Source organism: Dromiciops gliroides, chromosome 3 (assembly GCF_019393635.1).
Source record: "Dromiciops gliroides isolate mDroGli1 chromosome 3, mDroGli1.pri, whole genome shotgun sequence".
In the NCBI taxonomy this organism is placed as follows: Eukaryota; Metazoa; Chordata; class Mammalia; order Microbiotheria; family Microbiotheriidae; genus Dromiciops; species Dromiciops gliroides.
The window spans coordinates 412,370,611-412,390,675 of record NC_057863.1 but is presented as its reverse complement, the minus strand read 5'-3'; the positions used below and the strand labels follow the sequence as shown (position 1 = coordinate 412,390,675).

General features: G+C 34.7%; 1 non-coding gene and 1 pseudogene across 1 annotated transcript; both read left to right on the top strand.

Annotated features, from left to right (window-relative positions):
- Positions 1 to 20,065, top strand: part of LOC122747718 — a 113,552-nt pseudogene that overhangs the window by 19,618 nt on the left and 73,869 nt on the right.
- LOC122752206 lies at positions 16,424 to 16,528 on the top strand. Its single transcript, XR_006355996.1, has one exon. It is a non-coding gene; the product is annotated as a U6 spliceosomal RNA (small nuclear RNA).

Below are 20,065 nucleotides of genomic sequence, written 5' to 3'. Positions count from 1 at the left end.
ACACACACACACACACACATATGCACAACCAAAAAATGTAACTATTCTTAATAGGCAGGTGAAGACAGGAGTTATTTCTGAATCATCTTCAGATTTGTGTAGTTAGAGTAAAATTCAAAATAAACATCAAGTTAGAAGAAAAGATAAAGAGGATAATTTTGGGGGGGGGTGGGCAATGGGGGCTAAGTAACTTGCCCAGTGTCACACAGCTAGTAAGTGTCAAGTGTCTGAGGCCAAATTTGAACTCAGGTACTCCTGAATCCAGGACCGGTGCTTTATCCACTGTGCCACTTAGCTGCCCCTGCTATCCTTATTTTTAATGAAGATGTGATTTTTATCAACAGTTTCTTCTATGATAATGATGTTCTTGCCATATAAATGATTTGGTGAATTATGGGGAAAAAGTTATTGTTTTTATTTTAAGTATGATGATTTCTCATTTTTCAGTTAATGAAAGATTGTTCACTTCACTAGTTTATAATTCTGGCCATCTGGCTGATTGTTTCTGAGTTTTCAATAGCTGTTAAAATTCTACAAATTGTAGTAATTTTGCAGAATTTTCCATTTCTTTATATAACCTGCGTAAATCAAAGGTCCAGGCTCTTTAAAAATTAATGTGGATGAATTCTTATGAAAATAACCATATCTCATATAGTTATATAGTTATATCTCATATAGCTTTAATGTTTCAGTATCTAAAAACAAATCCATCAAACTCATATGCATGTTCAATGCTTTTTTGTGAAGATAAATCATATGATTAAAAGTAATGGAGAGTCTTTTTATTCCTCTTGATGATCTCAAGTGCCTGTAAGTTCCAGCCAATAAGAAAATAAGAAAACTACTTTTGTGTTTGATAAATCCAAATCCAGTGGAGATTGTATATGGGTGTGTGTATGTGTTTGTGTGTGTGTGTGTGTGTGTGTGTGTGGATGTGAATGTGTTACTTGAATTATCCATGAGGCCAAAATTGAATCTAAGTTTTTACCATAATCTACAAGGTTGTAAAAATATTATGCACTTTGAGAAATTTGTTCAATTATTAATTTTGCAATGTTTTGTTCTTTGTAACCTTCATACTTTCTGTTGTACCCTTTGTACTTTTCAGCCAATATATTATTTTCTTGTGTTTATACAAATTTTTGTTCAATCAATAAACATTTTCAACAGCCTACTAATTATTGCTATGAATATTTTATATAATGTAAATGCACAGGTAACTGACTTTTGTTTGAAGGGGTTACTGAGATTCTTATCTTTTGAGAGGAAGTATGTGAGAACTTCTGTTTTTTAAAAAAAAAGTAAGATCAGTTTAATCTTTCTCTTTATATGTTATCTTCCCCATTGAAGCTTCTCAGGGGCAGGCACTGCTTGTATTCCAGTATTTTCTATAGTTCCTGGTGAATAGTAAGTTTTTTTTTTTTAAATGCTTGTTAACTTGCAAGGAGTACAAAGAAAAGCAAAATAGTCCAAGCCCTCAAGAAGAAAACATTTTAATGGAGAAAATACTATGTAAATAAGTACAAATATATGATAGCCAAATGCTCATAGGAAACAGTTCTGTGATAATGATTTACTGCCAATATGACTTATTAGTTGAGTTGTCCAGGATACTATTTAATATTTAATGATGATTAATATTATAGTATCATTGCATACATTATATGATCTATATATTCATATGTATACATATACATATGTATATATGTGTGTATACATATAGATATAGATGTGTATGTAAAATAGTATCTAAATTGACTTTAAAATTTAAAAAATTATGCCTATACTGACCACATCTATTGAGAGCAGTTACCTCAGTCCCTTTCCAAAGGCCCTCTCCCTGTAATTTTTATCTTCCAACAAATTCCCAGTCAGTAAGATTGTTATAATGGAAGAAAAGTAATGGAAGAATGGGGAAACTGAAGAAATTATTCAATATATGCCACACACTTTTTCTTGGTTAAGTCATCTTGGCTTCAACAATACCCTGATTAATCAATTCAGAGAGGCCACATCTTCTTGGTCAATAACAATAGCCAATTACATTTGCCTGGAATTTAAAATTTTTCAAAGATTTCTTACAATATCACTATGAGGTCAATAGTGGAATCATTATTATATCCATTCAGTAGTTGAGAAAATGGAATGTAGGAGTTCAAATAATTTCTCCATAGTCATGTAGTTAATATCTATACAAGGCAGAATACAAATGCAGGTATTTTGAGTCCTTGTTCAGCACTTTTCCTCCTATGTAATATTGCATGTTAAAAATGTCCTCTGTAAGATATCATGTAATCATTTAATAGTATGCAATAATAATCACTGTATATCACCCCTACCTTCCTCTGATGCTGACTGGAGCTGTCCAACTCCCTGAGTTCTTTCCTTTTGACATTCCATTTATTTTGTGATTGTGGAGATAAGATTTACCTTTTAGCATCCATTCCAGTATGTAATAAAGCTCTGTGAAGATGAGGGGTTCTTTTTGGTATAGGTTTGAATTAACTTCTAGTTATCTAGAGAATCAAAGGACCTTTCTCAAGACTACTTGGAGATTTGAAAATCTAGGACTACTAAAGCCACTCTGAAATATTAATGTGAAAACTCATAAATCACACTAAACCTACCAATAACACTTTTCCTTGCATTTTTTAGTTACTGCATTTTTCTCCCAGCAAAATGAATATACTCAGGCCATTTATATAAATCTTCAATGGAGAAATATTTGTACCTGTCAAGATGAACAAACATTCCATATCTCTTCTATTGCTATGAATCTGCCAGCCGGCTTTGTATTCATTCACTGTGTTTCCATGTCTGATTTGTAAGAGCAGAAAAGTACATGATTGGATGTTGTAATTATTACACCAACTATTTTCTAGTGGATGAAAGTTGAAAACTATTTTGTTTGTAGCAGCTTTTGTTAACAAAGGAATCTGACAATTATAACTTTGAACAGAGAGAGTTCTATTCTAACATAAATGGAAATCTTCTTTTAGAAGGAGAAAATATGCTGGACACATATCCACTAAAAGAGGACTGATTTGGAAGAATCTGTGACTAAAGTTACAGATAGAGAAGTAAAAAGAAATATTTGAAGGAATCAAATAATTCTGGGTTATCAATAAACCTTCCCAAAGAGCCATATGAATACTGATGATTCAAAATAATATCAATTATCTATAACACACACCATGCAATGGATAATTCAACCCCCCCCCACACACACACAAAAAAAATAATGACTTGGAAGGAAGTCTTCTACTGTGCATTTATTCATTCGGGTAAGTATCTGGTATGTAGAATGCATTGGAAAGCACATATGTTATTCTGGACAACAGATATTTGAAACCCACTTTAACATTTATTAGCTATTTTTCTTCAAGAAAATTGCTTCCCTTCTTTCTCTTTTACCTCATCTATAAAATGGGATTAAATTCTGTTATTAATACATTCCTACTGATGTTATTATTTCACCAATGTTCTTGTATACATATATATGTGAATATTCATTATACACACATATATGTATGCATATGCATGTATAGATCAATATGTATCCATTAATCAGAAACCCAGAAATTATTATTTTTTTAAATTGGAGTCACAGATCAAGGGCCAAAAGAATAAAAGCACTTGCAGCCACAGAAGAGGAAGAGGACTGTGGTCATAGGTCCAAATTCGAGAATACTTGTGGTCAATTACATGGGAGTAGGGGTTCTGGTATCAGTTCTAAAGCAAAGAACAGCACTAGTGCTTAGGGCTAAAGGGGAATATGTTCCCTTTCTGAGTAAAGAAGAGAACAAAGAAAAACCATACCTCTCCTGAGATCATATCATGTTGGAAGCAATGAAAAATTATAGAACTAGCTTTGAAAGTAGCAACACACACACACACACACACACACACACACACAAGCTGAAGCTTGGGACAGTGCTTCCTCCAGTTCAGGAGCAGAGCCTAACTTTGACATGAAGTACAAGTCAAGAAATAGGTTGGGAAAATCAGCAAACAACAACAACAGAGAACCTGACTGTAAAAAGTTACTAACGGGACACAAACCAAGAAAAAGAAATTTATGTCAAAACAGCTACAAGGAAAAAAAATCAAATAAGAATGTTAATTGGACACAAAAATTCTAGGAAGAGCTCAAAAATTATTTTTTAAATCAAAGAAAAAGTAGAGGAAAATGGAAAACAATGAGAGAAGCAGAAGGAAATTATGAAAAAAAAGAGTAAGCTTATTAAAATAATAATAGTAAAGAAAATAATACCTTAAAAAATAGCATTGGCCAAATGATAAAAGAGGCCAAAAAAAGCCATCAAACAGAAGAATTCCCTAAAAAGCAAAATTGACCAAATGAAAAAAGTTATAAAATTCGCTGAAGAAAAGAATTCCTTAAAAATCAAAATCGAGCAACTCTGTGAGACATCAAAAATAAAACAATCAGAATAATGACAAAAATAAAAGAAATTGTGAAATTTCTCATTGTGACAATATATACAAACTTATGCAAAGTGATTTAAAAAGAAATATGAGAAAATTGTACACAATAACAGCAATATTGTATGGTGATCAGCTGAGAATGACAGCTATACTGATCAATCTAATGATGCAAGATAATTCTGAAGGACTTATGATGAAAAATGCTCTCCATCTTCAGTGAAAGATCTGATGGAGTCTGAGTGCATATTGAAACATTTTTCTTTTCATTTTATTTTTCTTGTTTTTTCCCAACATGACTAACATGGAAATATGTTTTGTAAAATTTTACATATATAATTGATATAACATTTATTTTTTTCACAATGGATGTGAGAGGGGTGAGAGGGAGGGGGATAATTAGGACTTCACAGTTTTTAATAAATTTATGTTAAAAATAATATTGTTTTAATCTATGAACATGTAACAGTTATTTGATAAATTCTATATTATTAAAATTGTGTCATACTTTTTTACAGGAAGTTAATAAGAGCTATGTTTTTATGATTTTTAAAAACACTATTCATAGTACTACTTTATGAGGTAGGTGCAGTATATGTGTTCTTTTATCTAGTTTGCAGTCCAGGAAACCAAGTCTCAGAGATAAATTAGAAAACTGAAATATAACTATCCACCAAGATTAGTTACTTCTGTAATTATTTCTTTGTATATGTGTGTCCAAATGCTTTTTATAGTTTCCTAGAGGAGTAGAGAAAAGAAAGCTATGGTACTTTTAATCTTCTCCATCCCTCCATTTTGCCCTTCCTTTCTCTTCCTTCCCTTCCCCAGGCTCTGTCTGTCCTTTATTCTTAGAAAATCCTTGGAGTCCAGGCTACTGGTGTTCTGTACTTCCTGTACATCCCATGTATTTCTTTGAAGCTCAATATGTATAATAGCAGTTCCTTGTAGTGAGCTACATGAGATATTTTCATTTTTGAAAGAGTATATCTGTAAAGTCTCAGGAATGTTTTGTCCTGAGATCTCTTCCACCTCTTCTCCAATTCTTCTCATTATTCCTGAATAACCATTTAAGACTTTAATCTGACTTCTTTCTAACCATCTGTGCTGCCTCATCAAACCTGCCATGTATCTATATTTAGCTCTTTCTCCAAAATCTCAAAGAAAGCCCTTTACTCCAGGAAAGATGTGAATCAAAGACTATCTAGAGTATCAAGCTCCTTTCCTCTAATGTTTTGTATCTTCCAATGAAATCCTGAAGTACATTTACAATATTATGTGAAGCATATGGAGAAAACTTCTAGGGCTGCATTTCTGTATGAAACACATATTCAAATATAATCATTGTTGTTGTTTATACTTTCTTCTCCAAAAGGATCATGACATTGGGAGGTGATGTCATGACTTTCACTGAATTGGATTTAAGGGAAGAAGGGCTATGCAAAATCACCAACCTCACTCTCTCCTCCAGAGCCACCTAGGTCCAGTGGCAAGTTATATATCAGGAAGAATGAATGTTTAAGGTAGTTGGAGTTAAGTGAGTTCCCCAGGGTCACACAGCCAGTAAGAGTCTGAGATGAGATTTGAACTCAGGTCCTCTTGACTCCAGAGCCTGTGGTCTATACAATATAATCAAATGTAATCACTAATTCCTTGAAAGAGGTGGTATAGTAAAAGGAGTGATGAGGGAAAAAGAGGTAGGGAAAAACAGAGCCAGAAAAATCAGAGAAATATATAAAAATCAATCTTTGGAATAATTCATCATCATTAAAAATTGTATTTGCAAAGGCATTTCCCCATCCCATCTCAATTACTGTTTACCTCTGAGTTGAATCTCTCTATTTCTATTTAGGAACATTTTTTTTTACTGTACTCTAAAATTTCAGTGCCATTAATTGGGACATTAAAATCAATACCATTAATCTTGGCTCTGAACCCAGAATTTCAACAACAGAAGCATACTATTTCTGTTATGGATTTTACATCTTTGAGGGTATGGTAGTATTCAGACCCACAGGGCATCAGGGTTAGAGAGGGCTATGGTGCTCCTGAAATAGTGCATGACCAGGGGCAGTGTAAAACTGTCATCTCATCACACATACATGACCTCAGTAGCCCTATGTGCAACAGAAAGCCTGAGGAGAATATCTAGCCTGAGGCCCGTCAATATTTCTCATTTATCCCTCTCAAGGAGTTCAGTAGCTGCTACAGAACCTAAAGGAATTGTGCCTCAAGCCAAGTGAAAATTTAGCTGGAGGGAAAAATCATTAAAAATGAATAGCTATGACACATACATATTTCTAGGGCTGGGTAGTAATGAATCATTGCACAAAAATGATGAACAGAGTCAAATAAACCAAGTGTCACTCCTGGCTCTAGTAGCTTTCTTCCACAAATCCATCCCTCTGAATCTTTTGAATGTCAAAGGAAGAGTCCTATGAAGTGTAGTGACACTGCAGAAGGAAATTTGGTTACACTCAGGGGTCATCCATAAATTAACAAGCTACTTAAACATCACATTTATTCAAGAGGTTGAAGTAAGTACAGCATTGAGACACAACTGAACATAAAGGTAAGACTCAGCTGTGGAATGAGGGAGGGCCATTTGTTCTAAAGACCTCTTGAAGCAGAAAATCCAGCCTCAAGGAAGTTCAGAGGTCAGCTTTTCCCTTCTGATTCTTTACTTAGTTTCTGTCTATCTATAAACACTAAAATATAATGTGCTCTCTCATTGCCTAAACATTTCTAATAAATTCAATGTCACCTTAACTACAAAGATGCCATGTGGAAAACAGAGATGTATGAATGAAAAGTGATTTTGATTTAACTCATAACTCTTTATACAAAATAAACTTTGTAGACCTCATTAAAGGTTTAAAAAAATTCCTAAAGAGGAATGTAAAAACATGCACCTTTTTTTTTTCTTGTTGTTGTTCAGTCATTTTCTTCAGTCAGTTGTGTCTAACTCTTCATGACCCCATTTTGGCTTTTCTTGGAAAGGATACTGGAGTGGTTTGCCATTTCCTTCTCTAGCTCATTTTACAAATGAGGAAACTAAGGAAAAAAGGATTGTCTTGCCCTGAGTCACACAGCTAATAAGTGACTCAGGATGGCCCTGTGCTCTAAATCCATTGTGCCACCTAGCTGCCTGAGACATGGAACTTAGGGGTCATTATACTGCACCCTAGTCTAAAAAAGAAACTATTTCAATGTGATGTCACAAAAATGTAGGGGCCAAAATTTAATATATGGAGCATTAATTGGGTGACTTGCTGAAATATTGGGGTCCCAGATATAATGAGGGACCCTTAGTTTCAAAGCTCCCTCCCCTCTGAACCGCCATTTTAGCTATTTCTCCTGAGCCAATACAAAAGTAGCCTTACAGCTTTTTTTTTTTCCACAAAAGGGATCAAATTTTATTATTTGGGAATTAATTAAACAAGAGAGAGAGAGAGAGAGAGAGAGAGAGAGAGAGAGAGAGAGAGAGAGAGAGAGAGAGAGAGAGAGAGAAAGGCCGAGCGCACCACAGAGTTCTCTAAGTGACTCCTTGCCTCCCCTCAAGGAGCGTTCAATCTCCCTCCCCCAAAAGGGGAGGTCCTTCAAAAACTGCCTATGGAGAGTTCTCCTCCTGACCTCAGTAGCATACGTAACTTCAGGGTGGGCCAGGTGTGGCCCCCTCCCAAATGAGTCAACTAAAACTTCAATAATTTTTACTACAAATAATTTTTGCCACAAAAATAAAGTGTTCTAGACATTTAATAGCTCTCCAATTGATTTTGTAAAGTAAATTAATACAAAAATTTGTGAAATAATTAAAAGATTTTTCAATCTAATGGAGAGGTGTTTGCATTATTTTTTCACATGTCTACAAAACAAACTTCTCTAGATTTCTGACAACCCATCAAATCTCCAAGTCCAATGGTACAGTCTTGCCCAGCTGGGCACATTAACATTCAGAAACCTGTGAAATTCTCTGTCCCTATATTTAGAAATAAGCCTTGTTATATGTAAGCATGGGAATCTGAGGGATTATAAGAATGACAGAAAATATTCAATCCCACTATAGTAAAAGACAATAATATTTAGGAAATTCAAACTTGAACTTGGTATTAGGTAGTATTCAAAGATTTAAGTTCTCTTCTGATTTTAAGTCAACAAACTCTTTCATTGCACCCTTAAGAGTCTTATTTTTAAATCACCATAGAAGGAAATCTAAGATTACATTTTAATTCAACAAGAAGCTATTATTTAAAGACCCGTTATTAAAATGTCTAGCATCCAAATACTTTAAGATATATATTCCTTTGTTGGTACAGATAGATTTTAACAAATTCACAATGGCAGATGCACATGTTCTCTTAAAATAGTGAAACAGCTTTATCAAAATTTTTAGAGTGATCTTCTAACCATGTTATTATTTTTCTCAATAAAAATCATAGGAATTATGCCTCTTCCCCCATATACATATATTCAGAAAAATAAAATCTCTAAAGCTGGAAAATCTATTTGCATATTACATTTAAAATTTATTTCTCCATGACAGTAATATCTATAATATACATATGAAAAAATAGAAGGAAAATAAACTTTAAAATTAATGATTTTTTTACATTGACTAATTTTAAACTGGGTGGACACTGATATAATTTTCAAGTTGTGTACCTTTTGGCCAAAATGATTGAATTGTTACCTTGCCTTACAGAAATAGTAGCCTATGTGACTCAAGTCATTGCCCATCAAACTGTAACAGTATCAGTTTTCTCATTTGTAAAGTGGAACTAATAACTTCTAGTGTTGTGAAAATGTAATGAAATAGTAGTTGTAAAGCATTTTATAAACCACAAAATTCTATGTAAATTCCACTACTTGTAACTGAGCTCATATGTTAGTCTGATTTTAAGATTCATCATGAATTTTGAGAGGGAGTTATTCAGTTTGATCCTGTTATCCAGTATTTTTTTTTAAGTGAGGCAACTGGGGTTAAGTGATGTGCCCAGGGTCACACAGCTAGTAAGTGTTAAGTGTCTGAGGCCGGATTTGAACTCAGGTACTCCTGACTCCAGGGCCAGCACTCTATCCACTGTGCCCCCAGCTGCCCCCAGTTTGTTTTTTATTCTTTTTTTTTAAGTGAGTGTTATCCAGTATTAATTGTAAAGATATGACATTTTAGGCAATTCTTATTATGCCTTTCCTTCCTTTCTCTTCAAAGCGGTAAGCTGATAAATATCATTGATAATACATGACATAAGTACCTGGTTGTATAGCCTATATTTTTATTTTATAGAAAATATTTATAAAGTATATTACATTCACCCAAAATGCTTGCTCCACATGGTAACATTTTTATTAAATTTTATATCTGGGCTAATTAAAACACAAAGTATTTAAATCTTATTTATTTCCTATGACACTCCCAATTCCTCTAATACTCCCTTCCTCTAATAGTGAACCTGGAAAATGATATTTTTTAAAGGTCATTCATTCTAACAAAATATTGTTAATGGTGCTTCCTTTTCATTCAATGGTGTCACACTTTACCAACATAGAAACAAATTTAAAATTTTATAAGAACATATTTTCTCATTATGTTTCCCAAATTATTTCATTATTTGTTTTTTCTTATTTCCTTCTTTCTTAATCTAATATTCCTAAAAGCATTTTGAATAACAAATTAGGAAAATAAATCAAATGTATATATTTTGCCAGGCAATGGGGGTTAAGTGACTTGCTCAGGGTCACACAGCTAGTAAGTGTCAAGTGTCTGAGGCTGGATTTGAACTCAGGTCCTCCTGAATCCAGGGCTGATGCTTTATCCACTGCGCCACCTAGCTGCCCCCATCAAATGCATATTTTTAAAAGATCTCATTTCTGAACAGAGCTGCGACAAATTTATCTTTGATTAATGTTACAAATACAATTCTTAATCATAGTTAAATTAACTTCTCCCACAAGACAAGCTCCTGCCTTTCTATCATAGAGAAATGTGAAATTGCTACCATGATTCTGTAAGATCTAAGAAATTTTCTACTGAACACATATAAAAAGCTTCCATGACTATTCTAAAATAATCCTAAATGCTGAAGATAAATGAACCTTATTCATACTACATAAATGATAATGTAGAAGAGGAAAAGTAATTCCTTATCATCTAGCCACGTGGCAAATTCAACTTTCATATCAGCTATAGCAACCGGTACTCAAAAACTTTTTTCCCCTTCTGTATATAAAAAAGCTTCCCTCCATTGAAATCATCCTTTCCATTCATCCTCCTTAAGTCTTGTGTAGAAGTATTTACAGGGACTCCAATTCAATTCCACCATGAACAGTTTGGTATACATACAAACTACAGGATTCCAACCTGTAACGAATCCCAGTGAATAAAGCAATTCAACTATGGCATTAAGTGGAAGAAGGTTCAACAATTAAAATATAATCCAAAAACCATAAAAAGGCCCTATCATCTTCCTCTCTCTTTTGTGGTACCTCTTAAAAACATTAATTGTAAAAGCTACTCCAAATACATATCCCTTAAATAAGCAGTCTCATATTACAACCAGGTCAAGATTAAAATAGATATTTATAATTTTAATTTTTAAAACAAATACAATTTCAGAATAAAACAGTAACTTTGTCACAGTGTAAAGGTACTAACTTGGTGTAAACCATTTAAATGCACCAGTGGTATTAAATATGTTTTAGAAGATAACCAGATCCCCAATCTGCAGGAGGAGCCTAGACAAAACAGTTAATGCATAGGGTTAGAAAAAATAAAGCAATCATAATGATAGGAGACAAACAACAACAACTAGTACTGCTTGGTAACAAGCCTGCAGAAGGTGAATTTGTTTGTTTGTTTTGTAAATCTTTTCTATCTTCTTAGCTTTCGAAGTATAGCTTAATTATTGAGGTTACCATGTTAATGGAGAGACCAGGGTCAGCCTTTTTAGAAGACAATATAGGTAGATTTCATGGAATGCATAACCAGGATGAAGATATAAAGGTTTTTATGCAAATGTTAGGGGATCAGAGCAATCACAAAAAATGCTTAATTAATATTACCCAGTCTCTCTCCCATTTGAACTGAAAAGAAAGTTGAGAATAAGGCTTCACTTTGCTCCCACTAAGTAGAGAGTAAGCATGAAGTAAATTGATTCTCTCCATATGTTAAATGGAAGTTGAATCTGGATTGTTTGTTTTTGTTTTTGTTTTTGTTTTTGGCAGGGCAATGGGGATTAAGTGACTTGCCCGGGGTCACACAGCTAGTAAGTGTCAAGTGTCTGAGGCCGGATTTGAACTCCGGTACTCCTGAATCCAGGGCCGGTGCTTATCCACTGCGCCACCTAGCCGCCCCATGAATCTGGATTGTTTGAAAGAGGAAAGAAAATGACACATTGTAATTTCAGTATTGTTTCATTTATAGTTTCATTTATAGTCAGAATGGCTTTAGAAAAGTCTCCTCAAAAGTAGAAAGCTGGTCATAGGTTCTATTGAAGAAAATTTGGGAGACTGTTTAAATTCATTCTTAAGGAAATCATCCCAAGCAATAATTTACTGAATGTCTTATCTTTGTGATCTCCTAAACACAAAATTACAAACTGCCTCTTCCCTTGGGTTTGTGATAGAACTGCAGGTAAGACACAAATAGACAAAATGGGTAATAAATAAACTCTTTATACTAGATGGTGTTATTCACATGGTATCTTAGTAAAATAAAGCATAGAGTAATAATGCAGACATGTATATCCTATATAAAGAAAACTAAACTAGTTATATATTCTGATAAAATGTAAATTAAAAGAAAAATACATTGATTAAGATGTATATTTACATATATAAGTATCATCTTCATAGACTGAAAATATAGACTGCAAGTCTTTTGGAAAGTATTTAGTTCAGTGTAAAGCATTTACCTCATGGAGTTCTTATGAGGCACAGTACAAAACAAAGGATTTTGCTCTATAGATACTCTCTAGCTAGTGGCCCTAACTAGAACATAAGTAACTATTAAAACCAATATAGCAAGAAACTTGAATTTTATTTTTCTGTGCATAATTCATGAGTAGCTATGTTGCACAATGATTAGAGCACTGGGCCTGGGGTCAGGAGGACCTAAGTTCAAATCTACCCTGAGACACTTACTAACAGTGTGACACTGGACTAGTAACTTAACCCTGTCTGCCTCAGTTTCTTCATTTGCAAAATGAACTGAAGAAGGAAATGGCAAAGCACTCCAGTATCTTTGCTAAGAAATCCCCAAATGACATCACAAATAGTTGGATGTTAGTGACATAAACAGCAGTGATTCGGATCAAAGGAACATATAACAATAGCTGAGACATTCACCTAGATATCTTCAATATTGCTTACAACAGCAGCTAGGAGAATGGTGGGTTTGAAAGACATATTTGAGTGTTACTCCCATGATAAGCCTCTTTCAAAAAAATAACAAAACCTAAAGTCTAGTAGAGTAGACCATGAGATTTCAAATTTTATTTTAGAAATAGGAATGCTGGTAAATCAGATAGGTTGAATTTTCCTCTCAAATTTTGGAGTATCAATCATAATTCTTATACTATTTTAAGGGCTAACATTCATTTTTATTGATCTTTTCTTAATACTTGCTTCCTAGGCAATGTAAAAAAGAAACTGGGAAGTCTCTCTGTGGAAAGAAACCAACTTTTATTAAGAAAAACAAAAGGTGGTGCCTCTAGTTCTCCCAATATGGTCTGAGACCCTGAGATAAAGAATTCACAGTTTTTTACAGGTCTCTTCATTCATGTATGGTGCAACAATGTTCCCTAAAAGCTGATTCATGTCAGATTATTTTAAAGGTGTCTATGTTCTAACTTTCTAACTGCCAAAATTTGTAAATTCCATGATGTCTTAATCAGCCCTTTAGAGACCTTTTTACTTTATCATTTTAATATACAGATTAATATATGGGTATGATTACTATGATCACATATTTTATAATGATTTACTTACCCATCTAAGGTCAACTAAGCCAGGACTTTCCCTGGGACTATATCATAGTTTGGGTACACATAGAGTTTCTTGTTTTTTGACTGGGGACTATGTTTTTTTTTTTTACTATAAACCACACAATTATTCCTTATCTTAATGATTATTAATGATAAAAATTTAGCAAGGCACTACAGACCAAAGCAATTAAGGAAGGGATTATTGATCTTTTTCCTTTCAGCAAGTCACTTAAATTCTCAGTGTAGGCAACCCTTTACAACTCTGAGTTGAAAAGACTTTAGTAATCTGGATTCATTGAGGAAGTATCCTCAATTGAAAGTTGCCTTTCCCATAAAAATCACAGGGCTAGCACTATAACTTTATCCTCTATAATTTTAAAATACAACAAAACAATTTTGGTGGTCAGAAAATTTTTCCATTTGAAAAACTGGCAGTCAAAGCATAATAGAGATTCTTAATAGAGAATTATGATTTGATCAAAAAAATCTTTAAAAGCAAAATTTTCTATTTCCCAAAAACAATTATATTCTTTACACACAGAAAGTACTGAATAATAATAAAAAAAACCTATCCTAATGTCTAAATTTTATAACTGTGGGCTATATGAAAAATAGTATCTGGGCCATACGTCCTGCCACAGTCTCCATTCAAATGTAAAAATATTTTTTATTAACTGGTGGCCTAATCTGTGGACTTTTGACTGGCTATCTGACTGCTTTTAATTTAATATGGGACGTATATAAAGTCTCACACTGCTCCTCCCAAATTGATAAGCAAACAGCATCTTTTATTTAAAATAAACAAAGCAGGGCTTATTTATAAAAATAAATGTAAAAGACTGTGTTTTAAACTCTATCTCCTTCCAGCACGTCTCTCTCATCTGTGGGTGTACTGCCTATCTGCCGTCTGTGCTTACAACCTAAGCCACATCTCCTTCCCTGGTCTGACCCTTTTCACTGTCCACCATGCATGCAACTTTCTTATTGTCCTCTGCTCTCAGTGCCATCTTTCAGTCTCCTTCTCTCTACCTTCTAACTGAAAAGCCCTTTCTTCATACCCTTGTGAAGCCCCAGCATTTCTAGCATCTCTGTACCAACCGACCTTCTTCTAGTGTCCCCCATCAATGAAACCACCGCCTCCGTCTTGTCTCCCTGCATCTCTTTTTATTTTGAAATAGCAATTGCAAATATTAAATGGTGTTACAAATGGTTCTGAAGCCACTTCCAGTCAACTGTTATTTCTGTCTCTTCAATCTGAAAAGAACAGTATACAAGACACTGGACCACAGAAATGTCAAGTGGAAGCAGAATGTATCTTAAATGGTAGCTAAGGACCCAAGATACGCAAAATATCCCAAATGGTTCATTTGGGTGTTCCTATAATGGCAATAAGAAACAAAATTATATCTGAAGCACTGAACCTAGATCTTGGAACCTAGATCTTCTTAACATGCCACACAACCATTTGCCTAATGGGAAAGATGAACCAAATGTCAAAGAAAGTTCAGATACTGAAACATCTTTTAGTGACTGAACTTCATGCTGACTTTGTAAAATATATATACATACACACACGTATATATATGTATATATATATATATATACACACTGTAAAAAATTATTAATAGCTATATCTAATTTGAAAAAAACATATAACTGGACTTATGAAAAATTATAACTATAGGAAAAAATATAAGTTTAGAAAAATTATAATTGGGCCATAAGTCCTGCCGCAGTCACCATTCAAATGTAAAAAATATTTTGTTAACTTGCCTAATTTGGGGGGCCTAATCTGACTAGAGGACTAATCTGGGGACTTTTGACTCACTGGCTATCTGACTGCTATTAATTTAGTATGGGACATTTAAAAATCTCTCCACACTGTTCCCAAATTGATAAACAAAGAATTAAGAAGCCTCTTAACTAAACAATCAAAGCAGAGTTTATTTATGAAATACTATTTAAAATTAAGAATACAGGGAAATAAAATGTACAACCTGACTGCATTCCGGCAGGTCTCTTTCCACCTGCTGCACCTGGAACTTTTTTTTTTTGCCGTCTCCTCAATGAAAAGCCCCCCTGCTCCATATTGGTCTCTGTCCCTTCTTGCTCTTAGCTTTTTCTCCTTCCCCAGTCCTCTTAATCTCCTGCGTCCTTCTCTGTTCCATTCATCTCAGGGTCTCTAGTCTCCGGAGTCCTTCTTAATCTTGCCAGCCCCCGAGTCCTCTTAATCTCCTAATCCTTTGGCGTTTTTCTGTTCTCCAAACTGTACCCTGTGCTGACCTCTTCTGTGCTCTCTGCTCCCTGTTTGCCTCTGGCATCCTTTTCTCACCGACCTCTCTGTGTCTCTAGTCTCCAGAGTCCTCCTTAATCTTGTCAGCCCCCCTTCTGTCTAACTCTCCAGTTTATATATATTCCTTCTCTCCACTCAAATCTCGGGGCTTCCTGTGCCCCCACACATACCAAGCTAATCCACCAGCCACCCTACGGCGGCGGCTTGGGGGGGGGCGCTTGAGTGTCTCCTGGGTGTGGTAACACCCAGGGCTCCAGGGGCCCGTGCCCCCTGGTACGTGCCTGGGACCTCGGCACAGGCTAGCTAGAGCCTAGCCTGGACGAGCCCAGGATCTCTGGGATAGATTCTCTCAGGGTGGAGGGAACTGGGGCTGTCCTCCTCCAGCTGTCTGACCTGGCATCTCAGCCCATAGGGCTTTTTGGCTCAGCTGAAGTGGAAGAAAAACCTGAGGTCCTAAGGCTTTCTAATCTCAGCCCAAAGGTAGGGTCCCCAAATCAAAATAATTTTCCACAATATACATATGGATATACATGTGTGTATAAATATGTATATATATACATATATATATATATATACATACACATACATACACAATTTTTTTTTATATTATACACATGCAGTCATGTGGTTTAGACTTAAGGTGAAATCTGTATGGGATATATTTGAGGGTAATAATTTTCAGAGATCACCTCTTTAAAAATATACTTACGTGCTTGCTTTGGCAGTACACATACTAAAATTGGAAGGATACACAGAAGATTAGTATGGCCTTTGCACAAGGATGACACAAATTAGTGAAGCATTCCATATTTTTAACTGGGGAATGTCTGAAGAAGTTGTGGTATATGAATGTAATGGAATACTATTGTGCTATAAGAAACAACGAGCTGGTGGATTTCAGAGAAACCTGGAAGGACTCACATGAACTGATGCTGAGTGAGATGAGCAGAACCAGAAGAACATTGTACAACAGTGTCATCAACATTGTGTGTTGATCAACTGTGATACACTTGACTCTTCTTAGCAATACAATGGTCCAAGATACTTCCAAAGGACTCATAATGGAAAATGCTCTCCAAATCCAGAAAAAAGAACTGTGGCATTTAGATGCAGATTGAAGCATACTATTTCTATTTTTTTGTTTGTTTTTCCCTTTTGTTCTCATTCTTCTTTCACAGCATGACTAATACAGAAATATGTTTAATGTGATTGTACATATATAACCTATATCAGATTGTTTCCTGTCTTGGGGAGGGGGGAGGGAGAGGAGGGAGGGAGAAAAATTTGAAACTAGAAATCTTATTTAAAAGTGTGGAAAACTATCTCTCCATGTAACTAGAAAATAATAAAATACTTTTATGATAAAAAATACTATGCTAATTTTTCAGCTCTTCATTAAGTCTTCTAATCACAAGTTGAAAAAATATTATCTAGGAATTGTCTTAATTTGTGAAAAGTTTTGATAATGACTAACTTGAATTTTGTCTGATCAATTAAGGAATTAATAACCAGCCACATAATCAAACAAAATTATTTCTTTTTTAAAAATGCAAAGGATTTTTTATCAACATGGTAGATAAATAACTTGACAATGTATATCTCATCACCTCATGAAAGTATCTATAACCCAAATGTACCTGAATAAGTAAGAATTGAATAAGTTAATTAAAATAAAGAATAATGGATTATTAAAAATATAAAAAGAAGATATCATGCTAATTATAATAGACAATGCAAAACAGTGTTGGACAAAGAAAGGTTTCTTTTCTTTTTCTATAACTATATGCTGCTTTGGAAGTTTCTGCTAACTAGTTTTCTGCTATTGTTCTCATTAAGACTAAAAGCAAATGGGGAAAAAATTTGTAAGTCAAATTGTTTAGTTTTGGTGTGGCAATTATTTATTATAATCATGTTGCTTTTGGAAGAAATGTGTTAAATGATTAAAATATTTTTAATGCTGCAAAATTATGTCTCTTTACATGAAGGCAATCAATTTAGTATGATTGCTGATTCTAAATTTGTTTTCTTGATTAATGTAGTTACTGATACACCTATGCTTCATATGTAAAGTCGATTTAAAGAAAGAGGATGAGAATTGAGTAAACAAAACAGTAAAGTCCTTTTTTTTATTAAAGTCAAAACGTCAGGGGCAGGTAGGTGGCACAGTTGATGGGGTACCAGCCCTGGATTCAGGGGGACCTGTGTTCAAATCTGACCTCAGACACATGACACTTACTAGTGTAAGGGGCTAAAATTCTAGCCATGATGTCTAAAATCTAATGACTAATTACCTTAAATTAGAAGCTTTAGCAAGGGTTTAGGTTTTTAAGTATTTATTAAAGTGCATCAGAAGTTAGTGAGAAGAGAGAGAGAGGTAAAAATCAAATTTCATCTAAATATATCTAAGAGAGCCGTGCATCTCACCTGCCAAAGCCCAAGTCAGGAACCAAAAGGTCCTACTCCCTCCTTGGCTTCTCCCCAAAGTCTCCTGTGAAACTGGAAACAGGGCAATCCACACACACAGATCCAAGCTAATTGGCTGGTAGCTCTGATTGACAGGACCCATGAGCAAACATCACTTCCTGACACTGAGCTGGCCTTCAAAAGCCCAGAAAAGGTCACTTCTGGACGCTAAAATCACATGTCTCCAAGTCACATGCTTTCTCCACATGGCAGAACTTCCCTGCAATATCTTTCTAAACAGGTTGGTAGCACTCCAAATCTCACACTAGTTGTGTGACCCTGGGCAAGTCACATAACCATCATTGCCCTGCAAAACAAAAAACAAAACAAAACAAAGTCAAATTAGACAAAAACAAAAAGAAAGCTCTTCCTTCACTGCCTTCAGAGTTTTAAGAAAACTAATTGGCTTAAAAGAGAAAGTAGTATCTAAGCTATATTTAGGATAGGTGACTTTCTATATATCTGTGAGTTTCTATGTGATCTTCCTTAGCATAACAGGGGTCATTATTTTCACAAATAAAAGTTTTTTGAGCACTTGTTTCAAAATGTTTGGCACAAGTGGGCAAAGCCAAGATGGCACAGGAAAGGCAGTAACCTTCCAGAGCTCCCCACATTATCTCTCCAAAAACCTCCAAATAAGGCCATAAAACAATTCCTGTTTTGTCTGTGTTGGAATCAGGAAGCAATCTTGAGTGGCAGACTCAGGTGGGGGAGGGGTGCAGGCTCACTAAAAGCATGAAACCACAGCAAAAAAGATTTTTGTTTCAGGATTAAAGAGCAAGTGGCCCTGGGGCTATTTACAGACTAGAGTACAGGCCAGGTGAGTACAGAATGTGCCTCTCCTTAAATCGTAGCATGTGGGAGACCCTGAAGCTTGGAACATGGCATCCTGGAAGCAGTATACCAGTTTAAGTAGTTGAAAATCAAGAAACAGGCTAGCAAAATTAACAGTAGAAAATGATGCAGACCTTAAAAAATTTCTTTGGTGACAATGAAGATCAAAAAACACCCTTGGAAATAGATAAAAAAGTCAAAGCACCTATATTCAAAGTTTCCAAGAAAAATAGGTATTTGTCTCAGGCCATAGAAGTGCTCAAAAATGACTTTGAAGATAAAGTAAGAGAGGGAGAGGGAAAAGTAAGAGAGGGAGAGAAAAAAATGGAAAGTGAAATGAGAGTGATGCAGGACAGTCATAAAAAAAAAACTCAACAGCTTGAAAAGCAAAATAGAAAAACTCTCTGAAGAAAATAATGGTTTAAGAATTAGGATTGAACAAATGGAAGCTAATGACTGTGTAAAAAATCAAGACACAATAAAGTAAATCCAAATGAACAAAAGATAGAGGGCAATGTGAAATATATCCTTGGAAAAAACAGCTGACCTGTAAAATAGATTCAGGACAGATAATTTGACAATTATTTTTTTTCTGATAAAAGTATTTTTTAATTTTTTTCCAGTTACACGTAAAAATATTTCTCAACATTTGTTTATACAAGCTTTCCAATTTCAGATTTTTCTCCCTCCCTCCCCCCTCCCCTAGACAGTAGGAAATCTGATATAGGTTATATATATACACACATACATAATAACATTAAACATATTTCTGCATTAGTCATGTTAGAAGAATCAGAGCAATGAGGAAAAACCTCAAAATAGAAAAACAGCCGCACCAAAAGCAAAAGAAATAGTACGGTTCAATCAGCATCTCTACTCCACAGTTCTTTTTTTTTTTTTTTTTTGGATTTGGAGATCCCCTTCCATCATGGGTCCCCTGGAACTCTTCTGTACCAATGCATTGGTGAGAAGAATATAGTCCATCACAGTAGATCAACACATGATGTTGATGATACTGTGTACAATGTTCTTCTGGTTCTGCTCATCTCACTCA